Raw genomic sequence first — 13236 nt, 5'->3', positions numbered from 1 at the left:
TAACTTTAATTTAAAAAAAAATCAATATGCTTACCTCGGGCCCCTACAATATCAAATAAGAACATTGTAGGCAGAGGGAAAAGCCCAAGCACACCCTCTACAGTGGAAGAAGCCACTGGGATTGTACAAGAATGCATGTATATTTGACAAGGAAAATATATGGGAATGAGGAGTCATGTGAGGGTTCTGATCAAAGCATGAAATGATGTGACTTACACTTTCCAAGCCATCACTCTGGTTTCCATCACGAGCCCAAGGAGAAAATAGTTGTGAGGCTAGTAAATTATTTGTACCCGCAAGATATTGTGTTTGCTTTGATCATTCTAGTAGCAGTGGCTGTATTAACAAACAGGTCTAATTTGAATATATCCTGGAAGGAGAGCCACCAGGATTTCTGGATAAGTTGAATTTGGGATGTGAGAAAAGTCTGTCAACAATGACTCCAGTCTTCTTGATCTGGCTTCCTATAACGATAAAGTTGCCCTTAACTAAGGTTGAAGAGAATTTGGTTAGAATGAGTAAAGGGTAGGGATTGTGTGTAGTTGAAGATGACAGTTAAGACTCCTAAGTGGAGAGATGCCAAGTCGAGATGTGGAGTTGAGTTGCATCTGAACATCTGTCATTGATGAACTAAGTGAGAAACTGAGAAGGTAACAGGTCTTTTTGCAAAGGGTCTCTGTGCTACACACTCTTCATTAATTCTGTAGATGAAATAATCATTGGTCAAACCAACTGACTTTATTTGCTTTTTAGCATGTAAAGCTGTGCACATACTTTATCCAGCAAACATTTCCTACCAGAGGAAATACTTGACCTTTAACATTGAATAAAGTGCTCACATCCCACCCAACGGGCAGAGGATTAGAGCACAGAAGGCAGAAAGGTGATATCATTCCTGTTCTTATCAGTGCTGAGGCAGTGTGTATTTGCTCTTAGTAGTGCAATTAGTGAGTGGATAACAACCACACACACACACAAAAATAAGTAAAACCAAACCTCATCATATACAATGGATTTGTATTGGCTCTCTAACCCCCATATACCTATCATTTGATAACATATTTCTCTAGCATAAATACCCAACGAATAAATACTCTTCATTGAGAGTACTTTCTTGTCCACCACGGGGTTCAGGTGTAAGGGTTATTCTTATACAAAGTTTAATACTGAAAAAGGGTTAAAACAACAGATATGTAAATCTCAAACTGCTCACAATCTCATGATCTCCTCAAGTCAGTGGTTTCATTAAAAAAATGTTACTTTCTAATTATGGTCTATAGACATATGTGATGTTTGGATGTTATGCGAATATGGGTAGAACTTGATATTTAAAATTTTTCACTTAGCTTTATAAGATGCTGGATGCTTTATGTTCATTTGGGTTTTGGTTTTTGTCTTTTTTTGTTTGGTTTGGTTTTAAATATCCCATTCCAACACCCATGAATTTTCTAGGTAACCAATGTGAACAACCTGATGGTTAGTCCACTGCACCTTTGTGTGTGGTGTTTGTTATATATTAAAGAGCACATCAAAAGAATTTTCTGAAAAATTAGATTTGAAATGTGATAGAAATACCCCCAGAGTATACATAATGTGTGTCCTTTTAGGATCTTAACACATTTCTCTGTAGCTAGACTGAATAGTGAGTATCTCTCCAGGCCTACAGATACAGGTGTGATCGTTCTTTTTAAGATCTACACAATATTCTTTGTTATTAATTTATCATGACTTTTAGTTTTTCCTCTACTGATAGACAATCAAGACGGTTTTACCTTTTTGTAACGTCGTTTTATACTGATGTTTTTGTACTGCTCACTAAGCACCTTATGCGGTGTGTGGCATAGACTAACCACACAGTAAATGCTAGTTATTATTGACAGATTTGGCATGGTAAGTGCCAAAATTGGAGACCATTTCTCTCTATCTCCTAAGCCTGTACTCCAACATGGTTGCTAGAACTCCCCCCATCCCCCCACAACTTCCCCCTTCTCTTTCTCCTCCTCACTCTCCATTCCTCCTTCGGTAACAGCTAGAATGCTTCTGACTCTTAAGCTCCTCTTTGAATTTGAGACCAATGTCTGACCTTATGATGGATATTTCCATATATATAATATTTCACTCTAAACTTTTGATTTGAAACACAAATTTGAGTTGTTCCTCCAGTGCTAGTTCTCCCCTAAATTAAAAGATAATTGTATCAATATTACCAATATTCCTTTACTCATTTGTGCCTACAACTCACCATCCTGTACTCTTTTAATGCCTTCACCTCCACATCCAGTTAATCACAATAATATGTGGATTGGATTCCTCCTTTGTCCCTCAGATACCTTTTTTTCCCTATTTATCCTCATTTTTTCCTAATTAAAATACTTATGACCTCAAACCTAATGACATGCTTCTGTCTGTATCCTGTCAAATATAGCCTACTGTATACCAAATTAAGATGTTAGAACATGCTTTATGCATATCATTTTCTATCTAAAGCCAAAATTCACCTTTTAATCTACAGATTGGAAGTCACCAAATCATGGCCTTTTTTGAGGAAGAGACATTACACTAGAACAAGGCATCTCTTCTGTGGAATTCAACATGGCCGTGGGCTTTAAGTGGTGGTTTGGGTACATCTGACAGTGTGATCTTCACTTCTTCCCAAGGGAGATGTTTAAGTCTTAGATCACTTAGATTTTGAGTATGTTCTTCCCAAACTTGTGTTAAACATTCTATCCACAGATTTTTCTTAATTTTTCCTTTTGAAATACCAGAATAAGTCTCATTTCTCTGAAATATAATTTTTAAGTCCATGCAGAATACTATTGTATCATGGATCCCATTCTTGGATGCAACTTCTGACTTTTATGTTGCTAATATAACAAACTTTCTAGTTCCTTGCCATTCTTGGTCAGCCCATTATGAATGTAGTAAAAATCCTCTTAAAATATAGACTTGAGCATTGAAAACAGTTGTCTAATTGAGAAAGAATTCATTAATTCACCAGTATATGTTTGAATACTGTTAAAAAATTTATTTGAGTAAATTTTAAAGATCTTATTGGCTTTATTCAAAGATTTATGAATCAGGCAGCATCCAATCTAGCAGATAGAAAGGAGCTCTAAGAAGCTGTACAAAATGAAAGATGTGAGTTAGTAGGCAGAAGGGAGTATGAACAAAGAAATTACACTAGACAAAAAAGCTGGTTGGCTATTTCAAGGTCACATTCCCTTAGGGGATAATAGGGATCTATCAGAGAGATTACCTAACTCATGCTGATTAGGTGATTTTTATTTTATTTTATTTTATTTTATTTTATTTTATTTTATTTTATTTTATTTTATTTTATTCTATTTTTAATTTAATTTAATTATATATATATATATATATATATATATATATATATATATATATATATGTATGTATATATATGTATATATATATGGAGGCTCCATGCCCAGCACAGGGCCCATGGGGGCTTGAACTGAAGACCCTTGAGGTCAAGAGTCATATGTTTAACGAACTGAGCCGCCCAGGCATCCCTGAATAGGTGGTTCTTGATTGACTGGTTTAAAATGCCATTTCTGGGAGAACCAAAACTAAGTCTCAGTTTCATGGCGTGGTGCTTAGCGTAGTGACTCTATTTTGAGCCTGGTGTCTTGTATTTAATGGTACTTACCTTGTACAGATTCGGTATGTCAAATGAATAAAGAAACACAAGTACTAACGTTCTGAAACTTAGGAGAGACCACAAATATAGATGTTAAATCTAAAAATGGATATGGTTCGCAAAGTAACTACAATTGTCATTAAAGAGATCCTTCCAGGGGCGCCTGGGTGGCTCAGTTGGTTGAGCGTCCGACTTCAGCTCAGGTCATGATCTCGCAATTTGTGAGTTCGAGCCCCATGTCGGGCTTTGTGCTGACAGCTCGAAACCTGGAGCCTGCTTCGGATTCTATGTCTGCTTCTCTCTCTGCCCCTCCTCCACTTATGCTCTGTCTCTCTCCATCAAAAATAAGTAAAATATTTTTTAAAAATTAAAAAAAAAAAAAGAGATCCTTCCAGTTTTAGTTTCGTGAAGAGATTCTTTAGTTTCATGTGTGCTGTTCAGTCCCACATGAAATAGGAGCGAGACTTCTCAGCAGGAGTTTTAGATCTTGGTGGACAGGCCTCCACATTTTAGATCCAACTGTTGGCAGCACAAGGTGATACATATTTCTCTAATCATTAGCTATGTAAGTTAGAGAAGATTCCTTCTTGCTAATTCAGCATGACTTCTCACCACCAACTATTAGAGTTGTCTACTGATGGTGGTGAATGGGAACAGAATTTGTCACCCAAAAATATGCCTCTTTGGCATAAGATTCTTTTAGGCTGATCATTTTTTTAACAAACAGCTCAGAAAATGGAAAAGTTACCTTTTGTAAGAGACATTTATGCTTAAAAGGGAAATCTCCATTTGTGAGGGTGTTTCCTTCTCTGTACCAGGGAGGGAAGGATGACTTAAATCTCTATAAACTCTGATCTATGTAGAAAACAATAACATAAATCTGTATAACAACCTTACTCCTGTTTAGTGTGTTTTTCCTGGTAACCTCCCATAACTGTGTCGCGCCCCCCCCCCCCCCCACTTCCAGTATCTTTTTGTCTTTAGCTAAAGATGTTGTTTATGGGCGTAGCTTGGGCCATTTTGGAGAGTTGCTCAGTTTTCCTGAGTCTCTCCCATGTGTATAGGAGCTCTACATGTTGTTAAACTTGTGTTTGTTTTTTTTTTTTTCTCCTGTTAATCTTTTCATTACAAGGGTGTCTTAGTCAAGAACTTGAAACAGTAGAGCAAGTTATTCTTCTTCCCCCACAGTGACCAGGTTGGATGAATTTATGTATCTGCTAAGTTTACTGGCCATAGATTATTCAAGATACGTAATTGGTATTCATCATCAGTTACCAATGGGGCGTGTGTGAGAGGTAGGTTGGTCACATTCAGTACTGCCACCAGACTAGTCTCCCTGAAGCACAGATTGAGTTGGGTCACTCATAAGGGTGGTTTACATGGAACAGAATTTGGCTGGAGAGGTGGAAACTTATCGAAGAACTGGAGCATTTTAATTTGTTTCATGTCTTTGTAGCAGTATGATTCTTCCTCCAGTGTTGAACTCCCTCTCAGAGTGATCCAAGTATTTATTTTTCTCCATTATTATAAGAGATAGTTGTTAAGACACAAAACTAAGGGTTTTTCTTTACCCATCCCCCCAACCTAGAATATCCTAGAAGATACTGATTCAAAAACACCACTCATAGGAGCCATGGTTGAATTAATCAATTAGTGTAGGATGAGATATAGGAACAGAAACAAACATTTTAATTATTTTCTTCTTTAGGCAGTCAGACTGTTTTTCTGACATCTGAGGCTCAAAGTGTAGTGGACACAGGGTTGCTGCGAGTAGAGATTCAGACTGGTTATTTGAGCTGCATCCAAATGTGGGGAGAGTGGGAGGGTTTTGTGAACACTGGCCAATCGATCGGCTGCCTCTAGAGACCTGGCTTCAGTTCACAATATAATCATATCTAGATAATGACCCTTAAGGGAAAGCTGAGTTCCTTTATCTTTGCCTGTAATAAATTACGCATATTTATATTTAATCACCAAGACATCAATGTCAAGTTCCTTGTCAAAAACCTGCTAAGGGGGGGGGGGGGGAAGGAAAGAAAGAAAAAAGGATATCCCTGGCAACCCCCACAGAACCTTTCTACTCCAATTTTGTGTGAACCTTCCCAAAGAGCCAAAGTTTGGTGTGGCTTCTGCTCATTGTCTAGGCTTCCCCTGGGCCATCCAGCATACTCTTTAAGCCAGAATCTCTGGTCAGTCCTCTTTTCCTAACTCTCCCTCAGTCTGTCATCAGAAAGGTGTGGTTTTTTGTTATTGTTTTATCAGAAAGTTTTATCACTTATGCATCAACATCTATTTCTATTCCCATCATTTTCTCCATCCTCACTACCAGTTTCTTGTCTTGGGCACCATTTCATGGCTCGTGTCACTGAAACAGCCTCCGGACTGGTCTCCCAGCACTCACTCTGGCACATTGAAGGGCATTCTTCACCTGGAAGAGTGATCTTCTTAGAAGTAACTTGTGAGGCACCGCTCCCCTGCTTAGACTTTCTGGTGGCTTCCTGGTGACTTTGCAGTGAAATTAATACCACATTCTTCAGGGGCCTCCAAGGGCTCCCCTCATGCTCTGTGGCTCTTCTTAGGTCGTTCTTCTTCCTTCTCACTTTGGTTGTCCAGTGCCTGGAATACACTGATCTCTGTCCTGCCTCAGGACCAGAGCAGTCTTTTCTCTGCTTTGAATATCCTTCCCTAACTGTGCACTATTCCTTCCCTCTGCACTATTTTGCAGGTCTCAGAGGCCACCATTTCAGAGAGGTGGTTCTGATCAGCCTATTTAAAATAGGTCCTTCCAATACTTTTGACCCTGTTTGCCTCTATCTTGTTTGTTTCCTTCAGGTAATACATCACAAACTAATTAATTTTTTTTATCTACTTTTGTTTTGGTCTTTCTCCCGTGATAGAATATATATTTCATGAGATAAGGGACCATGCCAGTCTTGTTCGTTGTTGTTTTCCCAAGCAGCCAGCTTGGTGTCTGAGCACTGTTAGTGCCCAATAAATAAATATTTATTGGTAATCATTACCACTGAAGTAGTCTTTCTATGCCCTTACCTGTAGGTTGGAGCCAGAGATGAGACTGAATTTAATGGTATGCCCCTATGAGAAAGCAGGGCTCTGTGGTGCAATCCTAGTACAGTTTCTTTTTTTTTTTTTTTTATATTTTTAAAAGTTTATTGATGTTTAAGAGAGAGGGAGACAGAGCATGAGCAGGGGAGGGACAGAGAGAGAGGTTACACAGAATCCAAAGGAGACTCCAGGCTTGGAGCTTTCAGCACAGAACCCAACACAGGGCTTAAATTCTTGAACGGCGAGATCATGACTGGGGCTGAAGTCGGATGCTTAACCGATGGAGCCACCCAGGTGCCCCCTAGTACAGTTTCTTATGCAGATGTCACATGCTGCATGTTCAGCCACAGTCTGCTTGGTGGATAGGTGGTGCCAGTATGGAATGATTTGTGTAAGGATCATCCCAGTACTCGTAATGGTTTTCCTTGACTTAATTGATACGGGTTCTAGCATTCCAAAAACAAAAATGTATCGAGATACTATGTGTGTTTCACCATGCCAAGTTCTTTACCTCCTTTATAACCACCCTTTGGGAATGGTATTATTATCACCATCTTCATGGAGAAGGTGAGGCTGACAGAGGTTGGATAGTGTGCCCAGTGTTGATGTAGCCAGCAGATCCTGGATTATAATCGGCCATTCTGATGCCAGTTCTTGCTATCTTAATGCTAATACATACATTTGGTATAAATAAAGGGCCTCCCCTTTTGTTGTATTTTATTACTATTTTTTAAATTTTTTTTAAATTTTTTTTTCAACATTTATTTATTTTTGGGACAGAGAGAGACAGAGCATGAACGGGGGAGGGGCAGAGAGAGAGGGAGACACAGAATCGGAAACAGGCTCCAGGCTCTGAGCCATCAGCCCAGAGCCTGTCGCGGGGCTCGAACTCACGGACCGTGAGATCGTGACCTGGCTGAAGTCGGACGCTTAACCAACTGCGCCACCCAGGCGCCCCTATTTTTTAATTTTTTTAAGTTTATTTATGAGATAGAGAGCCAGCATGAATGGGGGAGGGGCAAGGGGAGAGAAAGACACACACAGAATCCAAAGTAGGCTCCAGGCTCTGAGCTGTCATTACAGAGCCCAGCTCGGGGCTCAAACTCACAAACCATGAGATCATGACCTGAGCTGAAGTTGGACATTTAACTGACTGAGTCACCCAGGTGCCCTAAGAACCTACCCTTTTAAATTGTTTTATTTTCGCTGAGGCAGGGGTGTTGTGGTAGTAACATTCTCAGTCACCACACAATATTTCAATAATTTCATTGGTTCACTCTCCTCTGTGACAGAGAAATACACTGAGAAGAGACAAACCCTGGGGCCCCTGGGTGGCTCAGTTGGTTAAGCATCCAACTTCAGCTCCGGTTATGATCTCACGGTTCATGAGTTCAAGCCCCATGTCAGGCTCTCATGCAGAGCCTGCTTTGGATCCTCAGTCTCCCTTTGTCTCTGCCCTTCCCCTGCTTGCTTGCATGCTCTCTTTCTCCCTCAAAAATAAACATTTAAGATTAAAAAAAACAAAAACAAAAACAAAAAAAAACCCTGAGAAGGTGAATGCAGAGAAAGCAGGCTAGGTGGGAAGGTAGGTAATGCCGTGATGGGTAAAATCTCCTACGATCTATTTTACTGTCAGCCTTAATGTTCATTTTGGTGGTTATGAACTTAACAGTAATAGTTGCCCCTGTATCCCTAGGACAGAACCAATATTTGTTTCCGGAATACCTTCAAAATGAGTTTACTGAGAGATGGACAAGATAGCTGGTATATGTTTTCCTTAAATTTAGTACTATTTTCGGAATTGAGTGAAATAAGCCTTCTGGTGTATCATACGTAGGTATGTGCTACACATGGTGACTTTATACGGAGAGCTTCTCATTTAATCTCCATAACATAAGGTAGGTAACTGTTACTCCATTATAGAGTGATGTGGTCAGATTCACATAAAAATTTAGGCAATTGGGTATTCCAGAGTATACGTTAATATCCAGCAAGGTAACCTGCTTGCCCTGCTGCTTTGTGGTGCTCCCCATGAAAATACCGCTGATCTCCTCAGCACTGCGGTGGGGCCAGTGAAAAACGACAAAGGTGTTGAAGACCCACACTTTGCTTGCCTGTCCTTGTTTGCCCTTTTACTAGCAGTGAGACCCTGACACAGTTGTACTTCTGGGGTAGCTGAGGCTTCTGATGATGAAGTGGAGATCATCAGAATCTAAGAGCGGTTCCAAGAACCAAATGAAATAGCATGTGTAAAACCACGGTATGGCCAGGGGAGGTGATCAAACGGTGTTTCCTCACCATGGTCTCCACTGTTGGCATTGATATCTCAGGTGGGAGTTGCTCATGGCCTCCCCCGGCTCTGGTCCTTCCTGCTGCTGCTGTCCCTCATGACTTTTTGCAGCTTGGGGATCGCACGGGGGACCAGCTGACTATTTCTCAATGCTTCAAATGTCATTCTGCTGCTTTTTCTAGGCAGTAATTTACCTTTGACAGTGATGGATTATTATTCAGCTTTGATTCATAGCAGGGTTGCCTTATAAGGACAGAGTGGCATATCAATGAGGAGTGCTGCTGTTTTAAATATGGGAAATATTTTCAGTAATTTCCTAATTAGCATGAGTAGATAGAAAAGCCATTTGCTGAGCTCGGTGAGGAGCACGTTCTAAGTCCTGTATGCATACATGTGGTTCAAATTCCTCTGCGGTGGTGATTCATCCAGCAGACACTGTCTAATGGGATCCATCCCCTAAATACATAACCTAGTGCCCGGGTTGAGGACAGTGAGCTACAGGTTCCATCCAGGTACAGGTGCTGACTGTGAGTGTGGCCGAAAGAGACATTTGAAATCTTTGTCTGAGTGTCTCTTTTTGATAAATGTGAAAATGGTCTTTGACCTTTCCTACTCCATGGGAAACTTACAAGGATTCGACTCTGAAAAAAATCTGAACTTAGAGTCAAAGTATAACATTATTCACTTGGTTTTAGTTTAATCATTGTTAACTGGCTTTGGTCTCATGCAGCAAACCAGTCATAGAATGTGTGTGATGTGTCGTGAGGGAATCGGGTAAGGAAATCTAATTAAATAATATGTCTATCTTTATTTATTTTTTTTTAATTTTTTTTTTCAACGTTTATTTATTTTTGGGACAGAGAGAGACAGAGCATGAACGGGGGAGGGGCAGAGAGAGAGGGAGACACAGAATCGGAAACAGGCTCCAGGCTCTGAGCCATCAGCCCAGAGCCTGACGTGGGGCTCGAACTCACGGACCGCGAGATCGTGACCTGGCTGAAGTCGGATGCTTAACCGACTGCGCCACCCAGGCGCCCCTGTCTATCTTTAAAGCTAGAAAAAAAAAATGCAAAAACTAGGGGAAACAAAAAGAAACCCAACCCCGTACTTCAGTGAATTCAGTGTCATTATTCATATGCAAGTATCACACATTGCCAATTTGTCCAGGAAGAGGGTGCCCAGAGTGTTGTCCTTCTATCGAAGGAAGAATCCTTATCTTCTAATGTATCCTGTGACTGCACAGTTTAGGGAACCAAGGCCAAGAGATGTGGAGTGACTTTCCCTGGATCATACAACTGAATGTTCATAAGGTTGGATCCTGAGTCTTAAGACTCCCAGCACAGGACTCCTGCTTACAACTGGACAGTGACAGAATCCTAGTCATACTGTCCAACCTCAGGTCATAATGTCATAACTGAGATTTAGGAGATGATTTTTATTATGCTTAATGCCTTAAGCGATTTTGGTCCAATTACTCCTCTTATCAGAAGGTAAACATTTTCAGAGTCTGTGGAACCTCGCCATTGCTGCCCCTCTTGTAGCGGACCGCTGCACGACATCCGATGCGTATACCTTTTGAAACTAAAATGGTACTTGGCATCATGAGTAATTTTATGTGTCAATGTGGCTGGGCAATGGTCCCCAGATATTTGGTCAAACATTATTCTTGATATTTCAGTGAAGGTGTTTGTTTTTTGGAATGTGATTAACATTTATTTATTTGTTTTTAATTTTTGAAGTTTATTTACTTATTTTGAGTGAGCAAGAGTGAGCATGCATGAGCTGGTGAGAGGCAGAGAGAAGGAGACAGAATTCCAAGCAGTCTCCATGCCATCAGCACAGAGCTCGAACTCACAAATTGTGAGATCATGACCTGAACCAAAATCAAGAGGCAGACCTCAACCTGATTGTGTCACCCAGGGGCTCCTGGGATTAACATTTAAACTGATGGACTTGGAGGAAAGCAGATTAACCACTGTAATGTGGGTGGACCTCATCAAATCAGTTGAAGGCATTCATTAAACTAAGCCTGTTCCCCAAGCAAGAAAGAATTCTGCCAGTAGATGGCCTTTAAACTCAAACTCTTCCCTGAATCTCCAGTCTGCTGGCCATCCCTGCACATTTTGGATTTACCACACCTCCACAAACATGGGAGCCAATGATAAATCTCTCAATCCTACTTCTCTCTTTGCATATAGTGTCATACCTCATGAAACTTAGCAGAGACCACATTATTTTTTTTTATGTGTGGCCACAGGGACATTTTTTTTTTAAATTTTTTTTTCAACATTTATTTATTTTTGGGACAGAGAGAGACAGAGCATGAACGGGGGAGGGGCAGAGAGAGAGGGAGACACAGAATCGGAAACAGGCTCCAGGCTCTGAGCCATCAGCCCAGAGCCTGACGCGGGGCTCGAACTCACGGACCGCGAGATCGTGACCTGGCTGAAGTCGGACGCTTAACCGACTGCGCCACCCAGGCGCCCCCACAGGGACATTTTTTTAAATTTATTTTTTATTTTTTAAAATTTACATCCAAATTAGTTAGCATATAGTGCAACAGTGATTTCGGGAGTAGATTCCTTAATGCCCCTTACCTATTTAGCCCATCCCCCTCCTACACCCCCTCCAGTAACCCTCTGTTTGTTCTCCATATTTATGAGTCTCTTCTGTTTTGTCCTCCTCCCTGTTTTTATATCCTTTTTGCTTCCCTTCCCTTATGTTCATCTGTTTTGTCTCTTAAAATCCTCATACGAGTGAAGTCATATGATTTTTGTCTTTCTCTGACTAATTTCACTTAGCATAATACCCTCCAGTTCCATCCACGTAGTTGCAAATGGCAAGATTTCATTCTTTTTGATTGCCAAGTAATACTCTATTGTATATATATACACCACATCTTTATGCATTCATCCATCGATGGACATTTGGGCTCTTTCCATACTTTGGCTATTGTTGATAGTGCTGGTATAAACATGGGGGTGCATGTGTTCCTTTGAAATAGCACACCTGTATCCCATGGATAAATGCCTAGTAGTGCAATTGCTGGGCTGTAGGGTAGTTCTATTTTTAGTTTTTTGAGGAACCTCCATACTGTTTTCCAGAGTGGCTGCACCAGCTTGCATTCCCACCAACAGTGCAAAAGAGATCCTCTTTCTTTGCATCCTCGCCAACATCTGTTGTTGCCTGAGTTGTTCATGTTAGCCATTCTGACAGGTGTGAGGTGGTATCTCATTGTGGTTTTGATTTGTATTTCCCTGATGCTGAGTGATGTTGAGCATTTTTTCATGTGTTGGTTGGCCATCTGGATATCTTCTTTGGAGAAGTGTCTATTCATGTCTTTTTCCCATTTCTTCACTGGATTATTTGTTTTGTGGGTGTAGAGTTTGATAAGTTCTTTATAGATTTTGGATATTAACCCTTTATCTGATATGTCATTTGCAAATATCTTCTCCCATTCTGTCGGTTGCCTTTTAGTTTTGCTGATTGTTTCCTTTGCTGTGCAGAAGCTTTTTATTTTGATGAGATCCCAGTAGTTCATTTTTGGTTTTGTTTCCCTTGCCTCCAGGGACGTGTTGAGTAAGAAGTTGATGCGGCCAAGATCAAAGAGGTTTTTGCCTGCTTTCTTCTTGAGGATTTTGATGGCTTCTTGTTGTACATTTAAGTCTTTCATCCATTTTGAGATTGTTTTTGTGTATGGTGTAAGCAAGTGGCAGAGACCACATTATTCTTTCTCCAATTGATCCCTGATTAATATAGATGTTAGTATTGGGAAGTCGTTGTTGCTGTAACAAATACCTAAAAATGTGGACATGGCTTTGGAACCAGGTAATGGGCAGAGGCTGGAAGATTCTTGAGGTACTTGTTAGAAAAGGCCTAGATTGCCTTGGAGACCTGGTTGGTAGAAATTCAGATGTTAAAGGTTTTGTGGTAGATAGAATTTGTAAGTAATGAAGTTGGATGTTTCATTGAGTGAATTTCTAAGCAAAATGTTGAAGGTGTAGCTGGGTTTTAGCTTTTTGCTTAGAGTAAAATGCCAATGGAGAGAGATAAATTAAAGGAGTTGTTAAAAAGAAACCAGAACTGGAACATTTATAAAATTCTCAGCCTATCTGCATTGTAAAAAAAAAAAAATGAGAAAGCTTTTCTGGAGAGAACTGCAAAGGTGGGCAATCATTTAATAAAGAGATTTAGGGTGTGACTCATGGATCCAGTCAGCCGT

General features: G+C 40.3%; 1 protein-coding gene across 9 annotated transcripts in view; it reads left to right on the top strand.

Annotated features, from left to right (window-relative positions):
* Positions 1-13236, top strand: part of UNC5D (unc-5 netrin receptor D) — a 552225-nt gene that overhangs the window by 246752 nt on the left and 292237 nt on the right. The window lies entirely within an intron of this gene.

The sequence above is a fragment of the Prionailurus bengalensis genome, chromosome B1, assembly GCF_016509475.1.
Source record: "Prionailurus bengalensis isolate Pbe53 chromosome B1, Fcat_Pben_1.1_paternal_pri, whole genome shotgun sequence".
Taxonomy (NCBI): Eukaryota; Metazoa; Chordata; class Mammalia; order Carnivora; family Felidae; genus Prionailurus; species Prionailurus bengalensis.
Note: the sequence above shows the minus strand (reverse complement) of the source record. Positions and strands in the feature narration are given on the sequence as shown.